The sequence below is a fragment of the Pongo abelii genome, chromosome 10 (genome assembly GCF_028885655.2).
Source record: "Pongo abelii isolate AG06213 chromosome 10, NHGRI_mPonAbe1-v2.0_pri, whole genome shotgun sequence".
NCBI lineage: Eukaryota > Metazoa > Chordata > Mammalia > Primates > Hominidae > Pongo > Pongo abelii.
The window spans coordinates 117,640,219-117,664,401 of record NC_071995.2 but is presented as its reverse complement, the minus strand read 5'-3'; positions in this window follow the sequence as shown (position 1 = coordinate 117,664,401).

Genomic DNA, 24,183 nt, shown 5'->3' with positions numbered 1-24,183 from the left:
AAAACTGTCTCTAGTTTCTGGAACCAATGCTAAAAACATTTTCAGTCATATCCCCCATGAATGAAAGCACTGGGTGGTCAGTTTGGCAGGGGCCTTCTTGAGTGAGGAATGGGACTGCTATGTCTAGGTTTGCCTCTGTGTAGGTAAATTACTGCAGCAGGAAGACAGATATTCACTTAGCCTTTACTTTAATTATCCATGTTCAGAACCTCCTCACCCTATTCCTAAGCTGCTCCTTCTGCCTTCAGTTTTTCCCCATTCCACACATCTCATAGCAACACTCCCAGATTCCCCTGTGTAGAGCAAAGTCCTGATATGTGACTTCTTTGCCCCCAAAACATCCTTTTACTTCTCTTCACTTATTTTTAATATAGCATCTGTAATCAAACACCACCAGAAATGATCTCGGCTCACATTTTGACACCAGCGCTTATCAATGATATTTTTGGTCTACTTCCTTAACTTCTCTGAATCTCAGTTTTCTCATCTGTAAATTGGGGATAAGATTAGAGTTGATGTGAGGGTGAAGAGGAATATTTTAAATATAATGACTGAATACATTGGTGGTTTTAAAGGATAGAATGGAACTCTTGATTCAGTTGACAATACAACCTTTCTTTTTTCTTTTTCTCGTTTTTATTTTTTTTGTAATTTTTATATCTAGTTTTGTGCCAACTCTGTGCTAGCACTTTTCATGCAGGCCATTATCAAATCAGCACAACTACCTCCTGAGGTAGGAATTACTATTTTCTGCATTTTTATATACACAAAGAAACAAAACTCTCAGGTGCCACCCAGCTGGTAAATAATAGAATTTAGTTTTAAGCTCAGATCTGATTGACTTCAAAACTCATACTTTTCACAGCTATGCTTGGGTCACCTATATCAAAATCTCCTGGGGGGTTGCCAAAGGCAGATCTCTGTTCTTTGCTCCAGACTCAGTATGATGGCGACGGCTAGACTTCCAGCAGCACCCATTCTCCCCTTCCCTCTTTGTGGCTGGAAAATGGCTGCATGTCTAGAGATTGCATTTCCCTGTCCTCTTTGTGATTGAATGCATCCATGTGACAAGTTCTCACTAATGAAATGTGAATAGAAGTAATGCGTGGCAGGCCTCAGCAAGCTGGATAAGAAATATGCATGGCCTCTCTACGCTCTCTCGTTGCCTAGAATCTGAATATGGTTGTAACCTAACCTAACCTTGACTAAGTAAATGATAACTAACCTTGACTAAGAAATTTTTGTTGAGAATGGGGGTGGTACCTCAAGAGGAAAGAAACCTGGGTCTTTGAATGCCTATGTGGTTTAGTTATCGACAGCTGCCTAACAAACCACCCTACATCTCAGTCACTTTAAATAATAGTCATTTATTGGACCTGTGAATGTACAATTTGGGCAGAGATTGATGAGGATGGCACCAGGAGGGAAGGCTTAACTGGGGCAGGAGGATCCACTTCCAAGGTAACTCTTGTAAGTAACAAGGAGGTCAGTTTCTGGCTGCCCAATGCCTCTGAGGTAATTAAGCCCTTGCACGTAGTTGGCAAACTGAGTTCATCTAGGGCTGACAGCTAGGAACTCCACCTCTTCTCCACATGTGCCTCTGCACAGCGTGTTGGGCTTCCACACAGCATGGCTGCTGAGTTCTAAGAGTGAGTATTACATGATCAAAGAAGTGGAAGCCTACCGTTTCTTAAATCCTGGGCCCAGGAACTGGCACAGTGTCACTTCTACAACATTCTCTTGCTTAAAGCAGGCACAGAGCCTGCCCAGATTCAAGAGGAGCAGACAGCAACCTCATTTCTCAATGAGAGGATTGTCAAATAATATGTGGCCCTCCTTATTCTGCCACATCACATGAAACAGATTCCACCAGTAAGGAAACCTCACTTTAGATTGTTGTGCATGCAGAAGAAATAACTTCTTTGTTTTCTAAGCCATGTTATTATTGGGCCTCTTGCTTAGCTTTTTACTGTAACAAACACTCCCAGTGAATCAGACTCTCTAGGTACCAGGATGAGGAATCTGCAATCTAAAAAGCAACCTGATGGTTTAATGTACACCGGCGTTTGAGATTCATTCTGCTAAGCAACGAGGGAGGTCAGTTTCTGACTGTCTAATACCTCTGAGATATTAATAGTTAAACCTTTTTATCAGATTGTTCATGGGGTTCAGATCTTAGAACAGACAACATCTCCACAGGGATGATCTGCAGATCCACAACTTGGCTAAATCCCACTTGGCGACACTCTGAGGGGCCTCAGAGCCCATCTGGTGAAATCCTCACTGATACAGGAATTCTTGATATGCTAGTGTTATAGAATGCTCATTTCAGTGGCAAAAATGACAGAAGTCCACGGTTAAGGAAAGTGTTTTTTGACTGTCTTTTCTAAAATGCAACTCCTACAGACAATTAAATCAAACGATTTAACTATGTCAGAGACATCGGGAGAACAGAAACTGACAGTATAGCGGTGTTGCTCAGCCAGGTGGATCTGAAATACCACAGACACGACATTAATTAATAGTGAATCACTTTATGAGTTACATTCATTTTACATAACAGGGGAAACAAGTTCCTATCCCAGGATGTTAAAACTCTCTAGGCAAGAAAGTTGCAGAAAAGAGCAGTGGTATTTAAAGCAATTAAAGAGATGCCCAACCAACAAAAGGATGGTTTCTAGACAATTATCTGGTTATTCAAGGCTCTTTCCACTGAGAGTCTTATAATACCAGGTCTCTAATTCAAAACCATTCTCCTCTTCTTAGTTTACTTCTAATTCTCTTTGAATACTAAGTTCCTTATCGTTAATATTGAGTCCCTGCAGACTTAACTTGGTAATCTTCCTCAACAGACATTATGATAACTGTCCCATGTGGTTGTTGCAATAATTAAATAAGATAACAGGAATATTCATGCAATGAATATTTATGATGAAGATCCATAGAACATGTAGTACAATGTTCAAAACAACATGGCTGCATAGTAAATATAAAAGTCCCTTTCATTCCTTCCTCATTTGTAGGAAATAACTTCTAAATCTGGAATAACAGCCAAATACAGCCATAGATATCTGGTTTGCTATGTGTAATATTTTTTTAAAAAAATTAGATTCCAACATAAAAATTAGAAAATTTCACATGAAAATTCAGACTTGCTGTTTTCTAAAAGAACAGAAGCTCTAGGAACACAAATCAGCATGGCCTCCAACAGGCATGAGTTTGAAAACGTAGGACTTAATGTTCTCTCTCACCTATTTTTGCCTCCTAGGCCTATTTTCCTGGGCTCTTACTTGTCCCCTTGGTCTGGGGCTAGTAAGTAGGAAAATAATTTGCTGAAAGCTTTGACATCACCATGAATTTTGAGTGGAGAAAAAGGCATTTGATTCTTGGTCAGATGCTGGGTGCAGGCATTGACAGAGGACATGCTAATAGTACTGTTTCTGAAAAAGATAATACATCTCCATTATAGCTTCCCTAGTCAATTACCATTCAACCAGAGAATTGCTTTCAGAATCATCATGTTTTATTCATTTATTGATTTAGTGACTCCCTACTATGTTCAGGCTCTATCCTACGGAATATTCAAAACTGGCAATATACAGACCTCATTGAATTATCCCCTGTTCATCTCTTAGGACTCAGCATTAATGTCTCTTCCTCCAGAAAGCCTTCCCTGATTCTTCTAAGTTAAACACCCAGGTATGCACTCCTGAACCTTTCCTTTGTCATGTTCCATGAACTCAGTCAGTATCTTTCTCTATCTCCCTCCTCTGAGTTCCTTATGATGTCCTTTTAATTACATCCCCGGTTCCTAACACAGTGCTGATACCCAGGAGTCCCTTAACAATATGCTGGAAGAAAGAATAACTGAATGATTTCATGAGTGAATAAATGAATGACAAATTTGATGTTTATTCAAATAATTGGAATAGAACTGAGAAGTGGGGCAAATGCTTTCATTGGTCAATGGCAGTAGGTTACCATTTATTAAACATTTAAATATCACCCTTGAATATCAGGAGTTAACTGTCCACCGTATTAATAGCTGTAATTAATTAATCACTAAAATGATTACGTGCAGATAATTAAAGTATTTTACAGTAAAGAGGCAGTTCTCTCCCCACAAGGAATTCTGGTATAAAGGTTCTTCTATAAATTAAGCTCCTAGAACACAGTAGGTGCTCAATGCATGGCACAGTAGTTATTATGAGTGTTGAGATTTATAATATTGCATTTTAAAATCTTCACTGCTACATTCTCAGAACAGAATCTGGTTCATAGTGTGTTCAATAAATATTGAGTAAATCAAATATTTAATTAATGATGAATTAACAATATTAGCTCAAAGAAAGAAATTAGTCTGATCTTTCTAAGGACTATTTAAATGGGTCATAAACCCCCAGAGTGCACTCTGAGACGCTTAGGGTCAATGATAGAAAGGTCAGTTTTCCACCTGGAGGATGGGGTCTCTCCAGGATCTCGGAGCCTGTGCTCTTTATCTAGTCTGCTGAGGGTCATGCCCAAGTCATCTCTGCCACCAAGGGCACCTTATCTCTGGCAGCACAGGACGCTGAGGGCCCCAGATAAGCCCTAAAGGAGAGTGGGTCAGACTCCAATGGGGGCTCTTGATTAGAGCTAAACATTCTGAGGTCTACAGGAGTCTGGGGGTCTGACCTGGTATTTCAGGCTTCTCCACAGGAGACTCTTCTTGTATTTCACAGGAAAAACTGCAGAGCTGCAGGGCTGGGTGGAAGAGGGGTGGGGATTTACAACAGAGAAAAAGAAAAGGACTGAAGGTAGAGAATAACAGAGACTTATGCATCACACACACACAGGCTTAGATGCACAGAGAGATGCACAGCAGGGCAAGACCAGAGAAAGGCAAGAGACGCCAGAGTCAGACCAAGAGAGACAGGGCAGAGACCACAGCACACAGGAACAACTTGAGAAAAAGAAGAAATGAGAGAGATGTAGAGAGGCAGCATTTCAGAGACATTAACCAGAGAGACGACACAAGTATACAGAGACAGACGAGAGAGACAGAGATTACATGTGCACATGAAAGACAGACAGACAAAAAAAGGGACCAATACAAAGAGTGACAGAAACATAAAGACACAAAACAAGAGATATACAGAATGAGAGAGAAAAACATAAGGAGTGGAGGCTTACATATTTACCTGATGCTATGGTTTGGCTCTGTGTCTCCACCCAAATCTCATCTTCAATTGTACTCCCATAATTCCCACATGTTGTGTGAGGGACCCGGGGGGAGAAAATTTGAATCATGGGGGCAGTTTCTCCCATACTGTTCTTGTGATAGTGAATAAATCTCTCCAGATCTGATGGTTTGATCAGGGGTTTCCGCTTTTGCATCTTCATTTTCTCTTGCTGCCACCGTGTAAGAAGTGTTTTTTGCCTCCTGCTATGATTCTGAGGCCTCCCCAGCCATGTGGAACTGTAAGTCACATGGAACTCAGTGTATTAAAATGACTTGAGAGTGTTAAAGATGAAGGTTCTTGGGTCCTTCTAGGGCTATGAGTCAGACCTATGGGTGTGGAGCCCAAGAAACTGTATTTTTACAAGCTCCTCCGGGGATTCCAAGGAATATTTCATTTTGAGAACCATTGTTTGAAGCTGGGGGATTTAGGGAAGCCACATACACACTCATAGGCACACACATACACACATCTCAGGGTACACTTGATGATGGTGTCACCGTGTCCCCACGTGCCTGGACTGGACTTTACAAAACTTCCCTAGCCCAAGCTGTCTTTATGTGTGGAAGCATAAGACTCATAACTACTTTATGACACAGATATTCTACTATGATTATGCCCACTTTACAAATGAGCAAGCTGAGGCTCAGAGAGGTATAGTATTTTGCCCAGGGTTACAGAATAAGCAAATGGTAGAGCGCGGTCCCTACATTTTAGATCTAAAAAGGAACCTCAAAGATGAGTCTATATAAGTCCCTCTGTAAGTGAGGTCCCCCAAAGTTCAGTGAGATTAGATGTCTGACTAAGGTCATAGAGGGTGTCTGCTATATCCTACTGCAAATTATTTTAAACAAATGTCAACCATGACAGACAATATGCTTTTATGTGTAGAAAATCCTAATGAATTAATCCAAAAAAATCTACTATAAGAAATGAATTTATCAAGGTCACAAGATCCATGCCAATATATAATAAACATAAATTTTATTTCTATAAGCAACAAATAATTGGAAAACAAAGAAAACAATAGAATTTATTAAAGCATATAAATATGCAGGTCTTGCACATTTTAAATTAAATTTATTTCTAATTATTATATCTATCTTTGCCAAAAAATATCTTTGCTGATATAATAATTAGAAATAAATTTAATTTACAATGTGCAAGACTTGTACACTGAAAACTAAAAAAGGATGCTGAGAGAAATTAAAGAAGACTTGAATAAATGGAATAATATACCATGTTCATGAATCAGAAGACCCAATATTTTTAAGATGCCCATCCTCTTCAGATTGAATGGAAATCAAATCAATATCCCAGACAGAAGAGATTGACAAGCTGATTTTAAAATTTTACAAAAGAGCAAATGACCAATGTATGAGTTTTCAAGGGTAGTTATAACAAAGTACCACATACTGGGCAATAAAAACAACAAAAATGTATTGTCTCACAGCATTAACCTTATTTTTTTAAATTCATAAATTGGATGTCATAAAAATTTAAAGCTGCAGCTCATTAAAAAGATACCATTAAGAAAATCAGTAGGGAAGCCACTAATTGAGAAAAAATAGTCACCATAAATGTGTCTAAAATAAAGTACTTGTATCCAGAATATAAAAGAAAGTCCTATAACTCAATAATAAAAAATAATCCAATTAAAATGGTCAAAAATCTTGAATGGACACTCCACAAAAAAAGATATACAAATAATCAGTTAGCACAGGAAAATGTACCCAATGACATTAGTCATCAGGGAAATACAAATTAAAATCACAATGAGAAAGCACTATGTGTCCATCAAAATGGCATACTAAAAACCAGACAACATAATATTGGCTAGGATGTGAAGCAGCCAAGTACTCAATCATTCCAAATGGAGACATAAAGTGTACAACCATTTTGAGAAAAAAAATCTGGAAGTATCTTATAAAATTGAACATATATCTACCCTATAACCCAAAGAAACTCATTCCTAGGTTTTCTGATATGATTTGGCTGTGTCCCCACCCAAATCTCACCTTGAATTATAGTAATCCCCACATGTCAAGGGCAGGGCTAGGTGGAGATGTTTGTTTGTTTGTTTGTTTGTTGAGATGGAGTTTCGCTCTTGTTGCCCAGGCTGGAGTACAATGATGACATCTCAGCTCACTGCAACCTCTGCCTCCCAGGTTCAAGCAATTCTCCTGCCTCAGCCTCCCAAGTAGCTGGGATTACAGGCACCTGCCACCATGCTGGGCTATTTTTTTTTTTTTTTTGTATTTTTAGTAGAGACAGGGTTTCACCATGTTGGCCAGGCTGGTCTCGAACCCCTGACCTCAGGTGATCCACCCGTCTCAGCCTCCCAATAGGTAGAGATCATTGAATCATGGGGGCAGTTTCCCCCACATTGTTCTCATGGTAGTGATAAGTCTGTTGAGATCTGATGGTTTTATAAATGGGAGTTCACCCACACAAGCTCTCTTGCCTGCCGCCATGTAAGACATGACTTTGCTCCTCATTTGCCTTCTGCCATGATTGTGAGGCCTCCCAGCCATGTGGAACTGTGAGTCAATTAAACATCTTTCCTTTATAAAGTACCCATTCTCAGAATGTCTTTATTAGCAGTGTGCAAATGGACTAACACATTACCCAAGAGAAATGAAAACATATGTTCACACAAAGACTTGTGTGCATGCTTTGTTTATAATAGCAAAAAACTGGAAACAACCCAGGTGTCCACCAATGGAAGAATGCATAAATAAACCATGGAACGTCCATACAATAAAAAACTACACAGCGATAAAAAGGGATGAACTGTTGCTTCAGGATTTTATGTGAATTTCAAAAACAGGCAAAATGAATCTATAGTGTTAAAAGTCAGAAGAACTGATCACCTCTGGAGATGGAACATTAGCTGGGAAGAAGTATGAAGGGGTCTCTTAGGATACTGCAAATGTTCTATCACTTCATCTGGGAGGTGATTGTAGGTTTAAGACTTGCACACTTCAATTATGTTATCCTTCATCACATAGAGGGGAATAACACACAATGGGGTCTTTTGGAGGGTGAAGAGTGGGAGGAGGAAGACGATCAGGAGAAATAACTAATGGGTACTAGGCTTAATACCTGGGTAATAAAATAATCTTTACAACAAACCCCCATGATACAAGTTTACCTAGGTAACAAACCTGCTCTTGTATCCCTGAACTTAAAATAAAAGTTAAGAAAATAAAATAGTAAAGATAATGGCAACTCTACCTCATATTTAAAAAAATAAAATGCCAGTATTTCAGTGCCATATAAAATAAATACCAAAATACTGAAATGTCATTTTAGTCACAATTTCAATCCCTTTCTGTGAAAGTGGTCATTCACCAGGTAGCTGAGAATTGACGACAATAACACCTGTGTCTTGGTCAGAAAACATGCAGGACTCAGAACCCCAACCAGTTCACAAAGGTAATAGTGGTTTCCCAAATGAGAAGGACTCGCCACCCTAATTAAAGGAAGTGGGACGTCACTGGAGTCCACCTGTAAAAGGACTCACTATGTATACAAATGTGAAAGAAAACAAATACAAAGCCATGGCAGTAAGTTCTCTCCATAAAGATGGCAGAATAGTAAAATTGGAATTTCCTTTGAAAAGTAAAAGGGCACAAATAAGATTGATAGACTCTAGCTATACTAATGAAGAAAAAAAGAGAGAAGATCCAAATAAACACAATCAGAAATAACAAAGTGGACATTACCACCGGCCCCTCAGAAATACAAACACCCCTCAAAAACTATTATGAACACCTCTATGCACACAAACTAGAAAACCCAGAAGTGAATACGTTCCTGGAAATATCCAACAACCCAAGATTGAAACAGGAAGAAATTGAATCCCTGAACACACCAAAAATGAGTTCAAAAAACTGAATGAGTACTAAAAAGCCTACCAGTGAATAAAAGTCTTGGACCAGACAAATTCACAGACATACAAAGAAGGACTGATACCAGTCCTACCAAAACTATCTCAAAAATTGAGAAGGAAGGACTCCTCCCTAACTCATTCTATGAGGCCAGAATCCTTCTAATGCCAAAACCTGGCAGAGACAAAAGAAAAAATCTTCATGCCAATATCCCTGTTGAACATAGCTGCAAAAACTCCCAACAAAATACTAGCAAACTGAATCCCCAGCAGCACATGAACACGCTAATCCACCATGATCAAGTAGATTTTATTCCTGGGATGCAAGGTTGGTTCAACATACACAAATCAATAAATATGATTCATCACACAAACAGAACAACAAGAAAAAACTCACATGATCTTCCCAACAGACACAGAAAATCCTTTTACTTATTAATATTTATTTTTCTGAGACAGGGTCTCTCTCTGTTGCCCAGCCTGGAGTGTAGTGGCATGATCTCAGCTCACTGCAACCTCCGCCTCCCAGGCTCAAACCATCTTCCCATGTCAGCCTCCCGAGTAGCTCAGACTACAGGCATGTGCCACCACATCCAGTTAATTTTTTCTTTTTTTTTTGCTTTTTTGTTAGAGATGGTGCTTTGCCATGTTGCCCAGACTGGTTTTGAACTCTTGGACTCAAGCAATATGCTAGCCTCAGTCTCCAGAAGTGCTGAGATTATAGGCATAAGGCACTATACCTGGACAGAAAAGGCTTTTGATGAAATTCAACATCCCTTCATGTTAAAAACTCTCAACAAATGAGGCAGTGAAGGAACATACTTCAAAAAATGAAGCCATCTATGAAAAACCCACAGCAAACATCATATTGAACAGGCCAATGCTGGAAGCATTCCTCTTAAGAACTGGAACAAGACAAAGATACTTATTCTTGCCACTCCTATTCAACATAGTATTGGAAGTCCTAGCCAGAGCAATCAGGCAAAAGAAAGAAATAAAAGGCATCCAAATAGGAAGACAGGAAGGCAAACTATCTCTCTTCAAAGACTATGATTTTATACCTAGAAAACCCTATAGCCTCTGTCCAAAAGCTCCTAGATCTGATAAACAACTTTGCCAAGGTTTCAGGATACAAAATCAATGTACAGTTGGTTTTTTGAAAAGTTAAACAAAATTGACAAACCTTTAGCCAGACTAAGAAAAAAGAGAGAAGATGCAAATAAATAAAATCAGAAATAAAAAAGGAGGCATTACAATTGATACTGCAGAAATTCAAAGGATCACTAGGAGCTACTATGAGGAACTATATGCCAATAAATTGAAAAATCTAGAAGGACAAACTCCTAGACACATACAACCTCTCAAGATTGAAACAGGAAGAAATCCAAAACCGGAACACACCAATAACAAGTAATGAGATTGAAGCCATAATAAAAATCTCCCATAAAAGAAACGCCTGAGACCTGATGGCTTCACTGCTGAATTCTACCAAACATTTAAAGAACAATTAATGCCAAACCTACTCAAACTATTCCAAAAAATAGAGGAGGAAGAAGTACTTCACAGAAATAGAGAAAACAATCCTAAAATTTATATGGCACCAGAATAGTAAAAGCTATCCTAAACAAAAATAACAAAACTGGAGGAATCACATTACCTAACTTCAAATTATACTACAGAGCTATAGTAAACAAAACAGCACAATACTGGCATAAAAACAGACACATAGACCAATGGAACAGAATAGAGAACCCAGAAACAAATTCACAAGCAAGCTCACTTTCAACAAAGGTGCCAAGAACATACACTGGGGAAAAGACAGTCTTTCCAATAAATGGTGCTGGGAAAACTGGATATCCATATGCAGAAGAATGAAACTAGACCCCTATCTCTTGCCATATAAAAATAAAATAAAAAGGAATAAAAGACTTAAATCCAAGACCTCAAACTATGAAACTACTACAAGAAAACATTGGGGAAAATCTCCAGGACATTGGGTTGGGTAAAAATTTCATGAGCAATACCCACAAGCACAGACAACCAAAGCAAAAATGGACAAATGGCATCACATCAAGTTAAAAAGCTTCTGCAAGCAAAGAATACAATAAACAAAGTGAAGAGACAACCCACAGAATGGGAGAAAATATTTGCAAACTACACATCTGACAAGGGATTCATAATCAGACTATATAAGGAGCTCAAACAACTTTATAAGAAAAAATATAATACTCTGATCAAAACACGGGCACAATATTTGAATAGACATTTTTTAAAACAAGACATACAAATGACAAACAGGCATATGAAAAGGTGCTCAACATCATTGATCATCAGAGGAATGCAAATCAAAACTACAATGAGATATCATCTCATCCCAGTTAAAATGACTCATATCCAAAAAAACAGGCAATAACAAATGCCAGCAAGACTATGGAGAGAAGGGAACACTTTTACACTTTTGATGGGAATGTAAATTAGTACAACCACTATGGGGAACAGTTTAAAAGTTCCTCAACAAACTAAAAATTGTGCTACCATATGATCCAGCAATCTCACTGCTAGGTATATACCCAAAAGAAAGGAAATCCATATATCGAAAAGATATCTGCACTCCCATGTTTGTTGAAGTGCTGTTTACAGTAGCTATGATTTGGAAGCAATCTAAGTGTTCAACAACAGATAAATGGATAAATACAATGTGGTATATATACACAATGGAATATTATTGAGGCATAAAAAAAGAGTGAGATCCAGTCATTTGCAACAACATGGATAGAACTGGAGATCGTTATGTTAAGTGAAATAAGCCAGACACAGAAGGACAAATTGCATGTTCACATTTATTTCTGGGATCTAAAAATCAAATCAATTGAACTCATAGACATAGAGAGTAGAAGGATGATTACCAGAGGCTGGGAAGGGTAGTGGGGCTCAGGGAGGTGGAGATGTAGGGATGATTAATGGATACAAAAAAAATAGAATGAATAAGACCTACTATTGATAGCACAACAGGGTGGCTATAGCCAATAATAACTTAATTGTACCCTTTAAAATAACTTAAAGAGTTTAATTGGACAGTTTCTAACAGAAAGGATAAATGCTTAAGGGGATGAAAAAAACAAAAGCAATGCATAAAAATTAGTAGTATTCCTACACACCAACTACTTCCAAGCTGAGAGCAAATCAAGATTGTAATCCCATTCACAGTGGTAACACACACAAGCACACACACACACATACACATAATACCTAGGTGTAGTACAGCTAATCAGGGAGGTGAATCATCTCTACAATGAGAATTACAAAACACTGCTGAAAGAAATCAGAGATGACACAAACAAATGGGAAAACATTCCATGCTCATGGATAGGAAGAATCAATATTGTTAAAATGGCTATACTGTCCAAAGCAATTACAGCTTCAATGTTATTCCTATCAAACTACCAACGACATTTTTTCACAGAATTAGGAAAAACTATTATAAAATTCATATGACACCAAAAAAGAGCTCGAATAGCCAAAGCAATCCTAAGCAAAAAGAACAAAACCAGAGGCATCACAATACCTGACTTCAAACTATACTATAATGCTACAATAACTAAAACAGCATGGTACTGCTACAGAAACTGACACAGACCAATGGAACAGAATAAAGAACCCAGAAATAAAGCCGCACACCTATAACCATCTGATCTTCAGCAAAGTCAACAATAACAAGCAATGGGGAAAGGATTTCTTATTCAATAAATGGTGCAGGTTACCTGGCTAGCCATATGCAGAAGATTTAAACTGGACCCCTTCCTTTCACTATATACAAAAATCAACTCAAGGTAGATTAAATACTGAAATATGAAACCTAAAACTATAAAAATCCTAGAAGAAAACCTAGTAAATATCATTCTGGACATAGACCCTGGCAAAGATTTCATGATGAAGACTCCAAAAGCAACTGAAAAAAAAATTGACAAGTGGGACCTAACTACACTAAAGAACTTCTGCACAGCAAAATAAACTATAAACAGAGTAAACAGACAACCTACAGGATGAAAGAAAATATTTGCAATCTGTGCATCTGACATAGGTCTAATATGCAGAATCTCAAAGAAACTTAAACAAATTAACAAGCAAAAACCAAACAACTCCATTTAAAAATAGGCAAAAACATGAATATATGCTTCTGAAAAAAAGACATACATGTGGCCAACAAACATATGAAAAAATGCTCAACATCCTAATCATTAGAGAAATGCAAATCAAAACCACTATGAGATACCATCTCACAGCAGTCAGAATGGCTATTACTAAAAAGTCAAAAAATAACAGATGCTGGTAAGGTTGTGGAGAGAAGAAAATGCTTCCACACTGCTAGTGGGAATGTAAATTAATTCAGCCATGTGGAAAGCAGTTTGTAGATTTCTCAAAGAATTTAAAAATGGAACTACCATTTTACCCAGCAATCCCATTCTGGGTACATACCCAAAAGAATATAAATGATTCTACCATAAAAACACATGCACATATATATTAATCACAGCACTATTTTTTTTTTGAGGTGGAGTCTCCCTGTGACACCCAGGCTGGAGTACAGTGGCACAATCTCAGCTCACTCCAACCTCCACCTCCTGGGTTCAAGCAATTCTTCTGCCTCAGCCTCCCAAGTAGCTGAGATTACAGGCATGCACCACCATGCCCAGCCAATTTTTGCTTTTTTAGTAAAGACGGGTTTTCGCCATGTTGGCCAGGTTGGTCTCGAACTCCTGACCTCAGGTGATTCACCCTCCTTGGCCTCCCAAAGTGCTGGAATTATAGGCGTGAGCCACCACGCCCAGCCCACAGCACTATTCACAATAGTAAAGACCTGGAATCAACCTAAATGCCCATCAACAGTAGACTGCATAAAGAAAATGTGGTACATATACACCATGGAATATCATGCAGCCATGAAAAAGAATGAAATCATGTCCTTTGAAGCAACATGGATGGAGCTGTAGACCATTATCTTAGGTAAATTCACACAGGGACAGAAAACTAGACACCACATGTTTTCATGTATAAATTGGAGCTAATCATTGAGTACACATGAACACAAAAAAGGGAAGAGTGGATACTGGGGCCTACTTGAGGGTGGAGGATGGGAAAAGGGTGCAGACCAAAAAACTACCTATTGGATAGTATGCTTATTACCTGAGTGATGAAATAATCTGTACACCTAACCCCCACGACATATAATTTACCCATGTAACAAACCTGCATATGTAACCCCTGAACTTAAAAGTTGGAAAGAAAAAAAATCATTAAATAAATCAAAATGCTACATTAGAAAATATTCACTTGATGCAAAAGAAAGCAGTAAAAGAGGGGAGAAACAAAAGACATGAAATATTTAGAATACAAACAGTAAAATGACAGACATAAATTCAACTATATCAACAATAACATTAAATGTAAATAGATTAAGAAATCCAATCAATAGACAGAGACTATCAAACTAGATGGAAAACAAGATCCAACTATATGCTATCTTTAGGAGACATACTTTAGATTCAAAGATACAAATTAATTGAAAGTAAAAAAATGGGAAAGATGTATCATGCAAATAAAAATCACAAGAAAACTAGAGTGTCTGTACTAATATCAAACAAAATAGACTTTAAAACAAAACATGTCACTGGAGATAAAGGAGAATTTTTATAATGACAAAAGGGTCGATCCATCAAGAAGATATAACAACTATGTATGTATCAAACAACAGAACACCAAAATATGTGAAACAAAACTGACAGAAATGAGGAAAGAAACAGACAAATCAACAAAAATGGTTAGAGACTTTAATAACTTGCTTTTAATAATGGATAAAAAATCTAGGCAGAATACCAACAAACAGAATACTTGAGCAACATTATAAACATATTAAAACAGGCACTATTGAACACTCCACCCCTAAACTCAGAATATACATTTGTCTTAAGTGCATATGAAACATTCTCCATGACAGACCATATGCTGTGCCATAAAACAAACCTCAACAAATTTAAAAGGATAGAAATAATACAAAGTATATTATCTAGCCACAATGAAATAAAATTAGGAATGAATAAAAAAAAGAAATGTGGGAAATTTAAGCATATATTGAAATTAAATAACCAATTCCTAAATAACCAATGGGTCAAAAAAGATATCAAAAGGAAAAATAGAAAATACTTTGAGATGAATGAAACTGTCAACACAATATACCAAAATTTATGTAATGCTGCTAAAGCAGTGCTTGGAAGGAAATTTATAGCTGTAAATGTCTATATTAAAAAGAAGAAAGATATCACAAATAACATAAATTTCTGCCTTAAGGCACTGGAAAGAAGAACAAACTAAACCAAAAGCAAAGAGAAGAACAAAATAATAAAGATAAAAGGAAAATTGATGAAACAGAGAATAGGAAAAGAACACACAAAATCAATGAAACTGAAAGCTGATTCTTTGTGCAGATCAACAAAATTGACACACCTTTAGCTAATTTGCAAAAGAGAAAAAGAGAGGAGCCTCAAATTACTAAAACCAGAAATGAAGAGGAGAAATTACTACTGACCTTACAAAAATAAAAAGGAATTATAAAGGAACATCATGAACCATTTTATGCCAATAAATTAGATAATGAGATGAAATAGACACATGCCTGTAAAGCCACGAACTACCTAAACAGACTCAAGAAGAAACAAGCAATCTGAATAGACCTATAACAAGTCATGAGATTGAATTAGTGATAAAGAAACTACTCTGAAAGAAAATCCAAAGCTCAAATGGCTTTGTGAGTCAATTTTGTCAAACATTTAAAGAATATAGAAGGGGAAGGAATACTTCCCAACCCATTCTTTGATACCAAAAGTAGACAAAGAAAAGAAAACTAAAGACCAATATCCCTCATGAATATGGATGCAAAAATCCTCCAAAAAAATTAGCAAATCAAATCTAGCAACATATAAGGAAGTTATACACCATACCCAATTGGGATATCATTTATCTTAGGAGTACCAGGGAAAGGTTAATCTAACATCTGAAAATCAATTAATGTTATACACCATATCGGTAGAATAAACAACAAAAGCCACATAATCATCTTGATAGATGCAGGTAAAGCATTGGATAAAATCTAAAATTCTTCATTATAAAAACACACAACAAACAAAGACTAGAAAGAAACTTCCTCAACCTGATAAAAGACATCTATAAAATACCTCACAGCCAACATAATACTTAATGGTGAAAGACTAAATGTTTTCCTTTAAGATTAGGAATACAAAAAGGATGTCTGCTCTCACTTCTTCTCTTCAACATCATACTAAATTTCCAACCAAAGCAATTAGGCAAGAAAAAGAAATAAAATATATCCAGATTGGAAAAGAAGAAATAAACTGTCTTTTTGCAAATTGCATGGTCTTGCATATAAGAAAATCCTAAGAAATCCACTAAAAACTATTAGAAAAAATAAACAAGTTCAGTTTATTCAAGGATATAAGATTAATATATAGAAATCAATCATATTTCCATGCACTTTCAATGAACAATCTGACCATAAAATTAAGAATATTTCATTTACAATAGATACCAAAAGAATAGAATATATAGGAACATATTTAACAAAAGTATATGTTAATAGCCTCCATTCTCTGGAGGCTACAATATATTGTTGAAAAAAATTAAAGAAGATGTAAATAAATAGAAAAACATCTCGTGTTCATTGATCAGATGACTTAGTATTATTAATACGGTAATACTCTGAAAATTGAACTATAGATTTAATGCATCCCTGTCAGAATCCCAACTGACGTTTTCTGTGGAAATTGGCAAACTGATTCTAAAACTCATATGGAATTGCAAAGGACCCATGATAGCCAAAACAATTTTGAAAAAGAAGAACAGAGTTGGAGAATTTATACTTCCTGATTTTAAATTTTACCGCAAAGGAAAAACTATCAAGACAATGTGGTCCTGGCATAAGGATGAACACATAGAAAAAGATAGATTAGAATTGAGAGTTCAGTAATAAACCATGTGTCTACAGTAAACTGATTTTCAAGAAAAGGGCCAAGGCCATTGAATGAGGAAAGAATAGTCTTTTGAACAAATAGTGTTTGAACAACTGGGTAGCCACATGCAAAATAATGAAATGTGAGCTACCTCAACCATACACAAAAATTAACTCAAAGTAGATCAAAGACCTAAATGTAAGAGTTAAAACTGTAAAACTCTTAGAAGCAAACAGAGAAATAAATCTTCACGACCTTGGATTTGGCATGGATTCTTAGATATGACACCAAAAGCACAAGTAACAAAAGAAAACTATAAATTAGACTTCAAATTGTAAACTTTTATGCTTCAAAGGGTGAATCCAGGAAGTGAAAAAGCAAAGCACAAAATGCAAGAAAATATTTGCAAATCATATATCCGATAAACGACTTTTATCTAAAGAGTGTAAGGAACTCTTACAACTCATAAAAAACAAATAACCCAATTAGAGATTGGGCAAGGGAAAATAGACATTTCTCTAAAGAAGGTATACAAATAAGCACATAAAAATATGCTCAGCATCATTAGTCATCACGGAAATGTAAATGAAAACCACAGTGAGGTACCCACTTTACACCTACTAGGATTGGCTAGAATAAAAAAAGTTGGAGATAACAATATTGACAAAGATGTGAAGAAATTGAATCCCCCAAACCCTGCTGATGGAATGTAAAATGGCACAGCCACTTTAGAAAACAGTCGGGTAATTCTTCAAATTGTTAAACATAGAGATATCATATGATCCAGCAATTCCACCCTACAGATCTACCCAGGAGAAACGAAAATATATGTTTATGCAAAAATCTGTACAGGAATCTTTATGAAAGCATTATTCATAATAGCCAGAAAGTGGAAACAACTCAAATACTCATCAACTGATGGATAAATAAACAAAATATAGTATTATATATCCATACAATGGAATATTATTTGATTGTAAAAAGAAATAAAGTTCTGATACATGCTATAACATGGATAAACCTTGAAAAGATTGTGCTAACTGAAAGAAGTCAGACACAAAAAAACACATATTATATGATTCCATTTAAAATTACCAGAATAGTCAAATCTATAGAGACAAAAAGTAGATTTGCAGTTGCTTATTGATGGGGAGGTGGAGGTTTGAGAAGGTGATAACTAAAGAGTATGAAATTTCTCTCTAAAACTACTAGAAGAAAACAGGGAGAAAGTTCCATGACGTTGGTCTGGGGAATAATTTTTTGTAAATGAACGCAAAAGCACAGGCAACAAAAGCAAAAACTAGAAGAACGGGAGTATATCAAACTAAAAAGCTTCTGCACAACCAAGGAAACAATCAACAGAATGAAGAGATAACATATGGAATGAGAGAAAATATTTGCAAATTATACTTCTGATAAGAGGGTAATATCCTAAATATATAAGGAACTCAAACAACACAATAGTAACAAAACAAATAACCCAATTAGAAATTCAAAGGATCTGAAGAGACATTTCTCAAAAGAAGACATACAAATGGCCAAAGGGTGATGAAAAATGCTCAAAATTACTAATTATCAGCAAAATGCAAATTAAGACTGCAATCAGGTATTACTTCACAACTGTTAGAATGGCTATATCAAAAAGACGGAAGATAAGTGTAGAAGAGAATTTGGAGAAATGGGAACCCTGGAATGTAAATTAGCACAGCCATTATGGAAAACAGTATGGAGGTTCCTCAAAAAAATTAAAAATAGAACTACCATATGATCCAGTAGTCCTATTACAGGGTCTATTTCCTAGGGAAATGAAATCAGTATCTGCATTTTCATGTTCATTGCAGCATTATTCACATAGCCAAGGAATAGAACCAACTTAAGTGCCCACTGATGGATGAATGGATAAAGAAAACATGGTACAGACCTGGCAAGATGGTCGAATAGGAACAGCTCTGGTCAGCTCCCAGTGAGACAAAGGCAGAAGGTGGGAGATTTCCACATTTCTGACTGAGGTACCCAGCTCATCTCATTGGGACTGGTTAGACAGTGGGTGCAGTCCGCAGAGGGTGAGCAGAAGCAGGGTGGGGTATTGCCTCACCTGGGAAGTGCAAGGAGCTGGGGACCTCTCTCCCCCAGCCAAGGGAAGCCATGAGGAACTGTGCTGTCCGGCCCTGATACTGCGCTTTTCCTGTGGTTTTTGCAGTCTGCAGACCAGAAGATTCCCTCGTGTGCCTACACCACCAGGGCCCTGGATTTCAAGCACAAAACTGGGCAGCTGTTTGGGCAGGCACTGAGCTAGCTGTGGGAGTTTGTTGTTGTTGTTGTTGTTGTTGTTGCTGTTTCATATCCCAGTGGTGCCTGGAACCCCAGCGAGACAGAACCATTCACTCCCCTGGAAAGGGGGCTGAAGCCAGGGAGTCAAGTGGTCTTGCTCAGTGGGTCCCATTCCCACGGAGACCAGCAAGCTAAGAACCACTTGCTTGAAATTCTCACTGCCAGCACAGATGTCTGAAGTTGACCTGTGACGATCAAGCTTGGTGGGGGGAGGGGCATCTGCCATTACCAAGACTTGAGTAGGTGGTTATCCCCTGACAGTGCTAAGGAGGTCAGGAAGTTTGGACTGGGTGGAATTCACCACGGCACAGTAAAGCAGCTGTTGCCAGACTGCCTCTCTAGATTCCTCCTCACTTGGCAGGGCATCTCTGAAAGAAAAGCAGCAGCCCCAGTCAGGGACTTATAGATAAAACTCCCAGCTCCCTGGGACAGAGCACCTGGGGGAAGAGGCGGCTGTGGTCACAGCTTCAATGGACTTGAACTTTCCTGCCTTCCAGCTCTGAAGAGTGCTGGAGATAAGCAGGATTCTCCCAGCACAGCACTCAAGCTCTGCTAAGGGACAGACTGCCTCCTCAAGTGGGTCCTTAACCCCTGTGCCTCCTGACTGGGAGACACCTTCCAGCAGGGGTCAACAGACGCTTCATACAGGAGAGCTCCAGCTGGCATCAGGCTGATTCCCCTCTGGGACAAAGCTTCCAGAGAAGGAGCAGGCAGCAATCTTTGCTGTTCTGCAGCCTCTGCTGGTGATACCCAGACAGAGTCTGGAGTGGACCTCTAGCAAACAGCAGCAGATCTGCAGAAGAGGGGCCTGACTGTTAGAAGAAAAACTAACAAACAGAAAGCAACAGCAACAACATCAACAAAAAAGACCTCCACGCAAAAACCCCATCCAAAGGTCATCAGCCTCAAAGATCAAAGGTAGATAAATCCATGAAGATGAGGGAAAATCAGTGCAAAAATACTGAAAATTCCAAAAACCAGAATGCCTCTACTCCTCCATATAATTGCAACTCCTCTCCAGCAAGGGCACAAAACTAGACAGAGAAGGAGTTTGACGAATTGAAAGAAGTAGGCTTCAGAAGGTGGGTAATAACAAACTCCTCTGAGCTAAAGGAGCATGTTCTAACCCAATGCAAGGAAGCTGAGAACCCTGATAAAAGGTTACAGGAACTGCTAACTAGAATAACCAGTTTAGAGTGGAAAATAAATGACCTGATGGAGCTGAAAACACAGCACAAGAACTTCATGAGGCATACACAAGTATCCATAGCTGAATCGATCAAGCAGAAGAAAGGATATCAGAGACTGAAGATCAACTTACTGAAATAAGACATGAAGTAAAGATTAGAGAAAAAAGATGAAAATGAATGAACAAAGCCTCCAAGAAATACAGGACTATGTGAAAAGATCAAACCTCCGATTGATTGGTGTACATGAAAGTGACAGTGAGAAAGGGACCAAATTGGAAAACACACTTCAGGGTATTATCCAGGAGAACTTCCTTAACCTAGCAAGACAGCCCAACATTCAAATTCAGGAAATACAGAGAACACCACTAAGATAATCCTCAAGAAGGGCAACCCCAAGATACGTAATCGTCACATTCTCCAAGGTTGAAACGAAGGAAAAAATGTTAAGGGCAGCCAGAAAGAAAGGTCAGGTTACCTACAAATGGAAGCCCATCAGACTAAGAGCAGATCTCTCTGCAGAAACCGTACATGCCAGAAGAGAGTGGGGGCCAATATTCAACATTCTTAAAGAAAAGAATCTTCAACTCAGAATTTTATGACCAGCCAAACTAAGCTTCATAAGTGAAGGAGAAATAAAATCCTTTACAGACAAGCAAATGCTGAGGGATTTTGTTACCACCAGGCCTGCCTTACAAGAGCTCCTGAAGGAAGCACTAAATACGGAAAGGAAAAACCAGCACCAGCCACTGCAAAAACACACCAAACTATAAAGCCCAATGACATTGTGAAGAAACTGTATCAACTAATGTGCAAAATAACCAGCTAGCATCATGATGACAGGATCAAATTCACACATAACAATATTAATCTTAAATGTAAATGGGCTAAATGCCCCAATTAAAAGACACAGACTGGCAAATTGGATAAAGAGTCAAGGCCCTTCAGTGTGCTGTATTCAAGAGACCCATCTCATGTGCAAAGACACACATACACTGAAAATAAAGGGATGGAAGAATATTTACCAAGCAAATGGAAAGCAAAAAAAATCAGGGGTTGCAATCTTAGTCTCTGATAAAACAGACTTTAAACCAACAAAGATAAAAAAAGACAAAGAAGGGAATTACATAATGGGAAAGGGATCAATGCAACAAGAAGAGCTAACTATCCTAAATATATATGCACCCAATACAGGAGCACCCAGATTCATAAAACAAGTTCTTAGAGACCTACAAACAGACTTAGACTCCCACACAATAATACTGGGAGATTTTAACACCCCACTGTCACTATTAGACAGATCAATGAGACAGAAAATTAACAAGAATATTCAGGACTTGAACTCAGCTCTGGACCAAGTGGACCTGATAGACATCTACAGAACTCTCCACCCCAAATCAACAGAATATACATTCTTCTCAGCACCACATAGCACTTATTCTAAAACTAACCACATAATTGGAAGTAGAACACTCCTCAGCAAATGGAAAAGAATGGAAAACATAACAGTCTCTCAGACCACAGTGCAATCAAATTAGAACTCAGGATTAAGAAACTGACTCAAACTGCACAATTACATGAAAACTAAACAACCTTCTCCTGAATGACTACTGGGTAAATAATGAAATTAAAGCAGAAATAATGAAGTTCTTTGAAACCAATGAGAAAAAAGAGACAATGTACCAGAATCTCTGGGACACAGCTAACGCAGTGTTAAGAGGGAAATTTATGCACTAAATGCCCACATCAGAAAGTGGGAAAGATCTGAAATTGACAACCTAACATCACAATTAAAGGAACTAGAGCAGAAAGAGCAAACAAATTCAAAACCTAGCAGAATACAAGAAATAAGTAAGATCAGAGCAGAACAGAAGGAGATAGAGATACAAAACACCCTTCAAAAAAATCAATGAATTTAGGAGCTGGTTTTTTGAAAGATTAACAAAATAGATAGACCACTAGCCAGACTAATAAAGAAAAAAGAGAAGAATCAAATAGACACAATGAAAAATGATAAAGGGGACATCACCACTGATCCCACAGAAATACAAACTACCACCAGAAAATACTATAAACACCTCTACAGAAATAAACTAGAAAATCTAGAAGAAATGGATAAATACCTGGACACATACACCCTCCCAAGACTAAACCAGGAAGAAGTCAAATCCCTGAATAGACCAATAAAAAGTTCTGAAATTAAGACCAATAACAAGTTCTGAAATTAAATAATTAATAGCCTACCAACCAAAAAAAGCCCAGGACCAGAAAGATTCATAGACAAATTCTACCAGAGGTACATAGAGGAGATGGTACCACTCCTTCTGAAACTATTTGAAATGATAGAAAAAGAGGGACCCCTCCCTAACTCATTTTTTGAGGCCAGCATCATCCTGATACCAAAACCTGGCAGAGATACAACAACAACAAAAAATTTCAGGCCAATATCCCTGGTGAACATCAATGCAAAAATCCTCAATAAAATAGTGGCAAACTGAATCCAGCAGCACATCAAAAAGCTTATCCACCACAATCAAGTTGGCTTCATCCCTAGGATGCAAGGTTGGTTCAACATAAGCAAATCAATAAATGTAATACATCATATAAAGAGAACTAACAACAAAAACCACGATTATCTCAATAGATGCAGAAAAGGCCTTTGACAATATTCAACAACACACTTGCATGCTAAAAACTGTCAGAAAACTAGGTGTACTGATGGAACATATCTCAAAATAACAAGAGCTATTTATGACAAACCCATAGCTAGTATCATACTGAATGGGCAAAAGCTGGAAGCATTCCCTTTGAAAACCAGCACAAGACAAGGATGCCCTCTCTCCCCACTCCTATTCCACATAGTATTCGAAGTTCTGGCCAGGACAATCAGGCAAGATAAAGAAATAAAGCATATTCAAATAGGAAGAGAGGAAGTCAAATTGTCTCTGTTTGCAGATGACATGACTGTATATTTAGAAAGCCCCCTTGTCACAGCCCCCAAAACTCCTTAAGCTGATGAGCAACTTCAGCAAAGTCTCAGGATACAAAATCAAGCTGCAAAAATCACAAGCATTCCTATACACCAATAATAGACAAGCAGAGAGCCAAATTATGAGTGAACTCCCACTCACAATAGCTACAAAGAGAATAAAATACCTAGGAATACAACTTACAAGGGATGTGAAGGACCTCTTCAAGGACAACTACAAACTGCTCCTCAAGAAAATAAGAGAGGACACAAACAACTGGAAAAAAATTCCATTCTCATGGATAGGAAGAATCAACATAATGAAAATGGCCATACTGCCCAAAACAATTAATAGATTCAATAGCTTTCCATCAAGCTACCACTGACTTTCTTCACAGAATTAGAAATAAAAACTTTAAATTTCATATGGAACCAAAAAAAGAGCCCATACATCCAAGGCAATCCTAAGCAAAAAGAACAAAGCTGGAAGCATCATGCTACCTGACTTCAAAATATAATGCAAGGCTACAGTAACCAAAATAGCATGGTACTGGTACCAAAACAG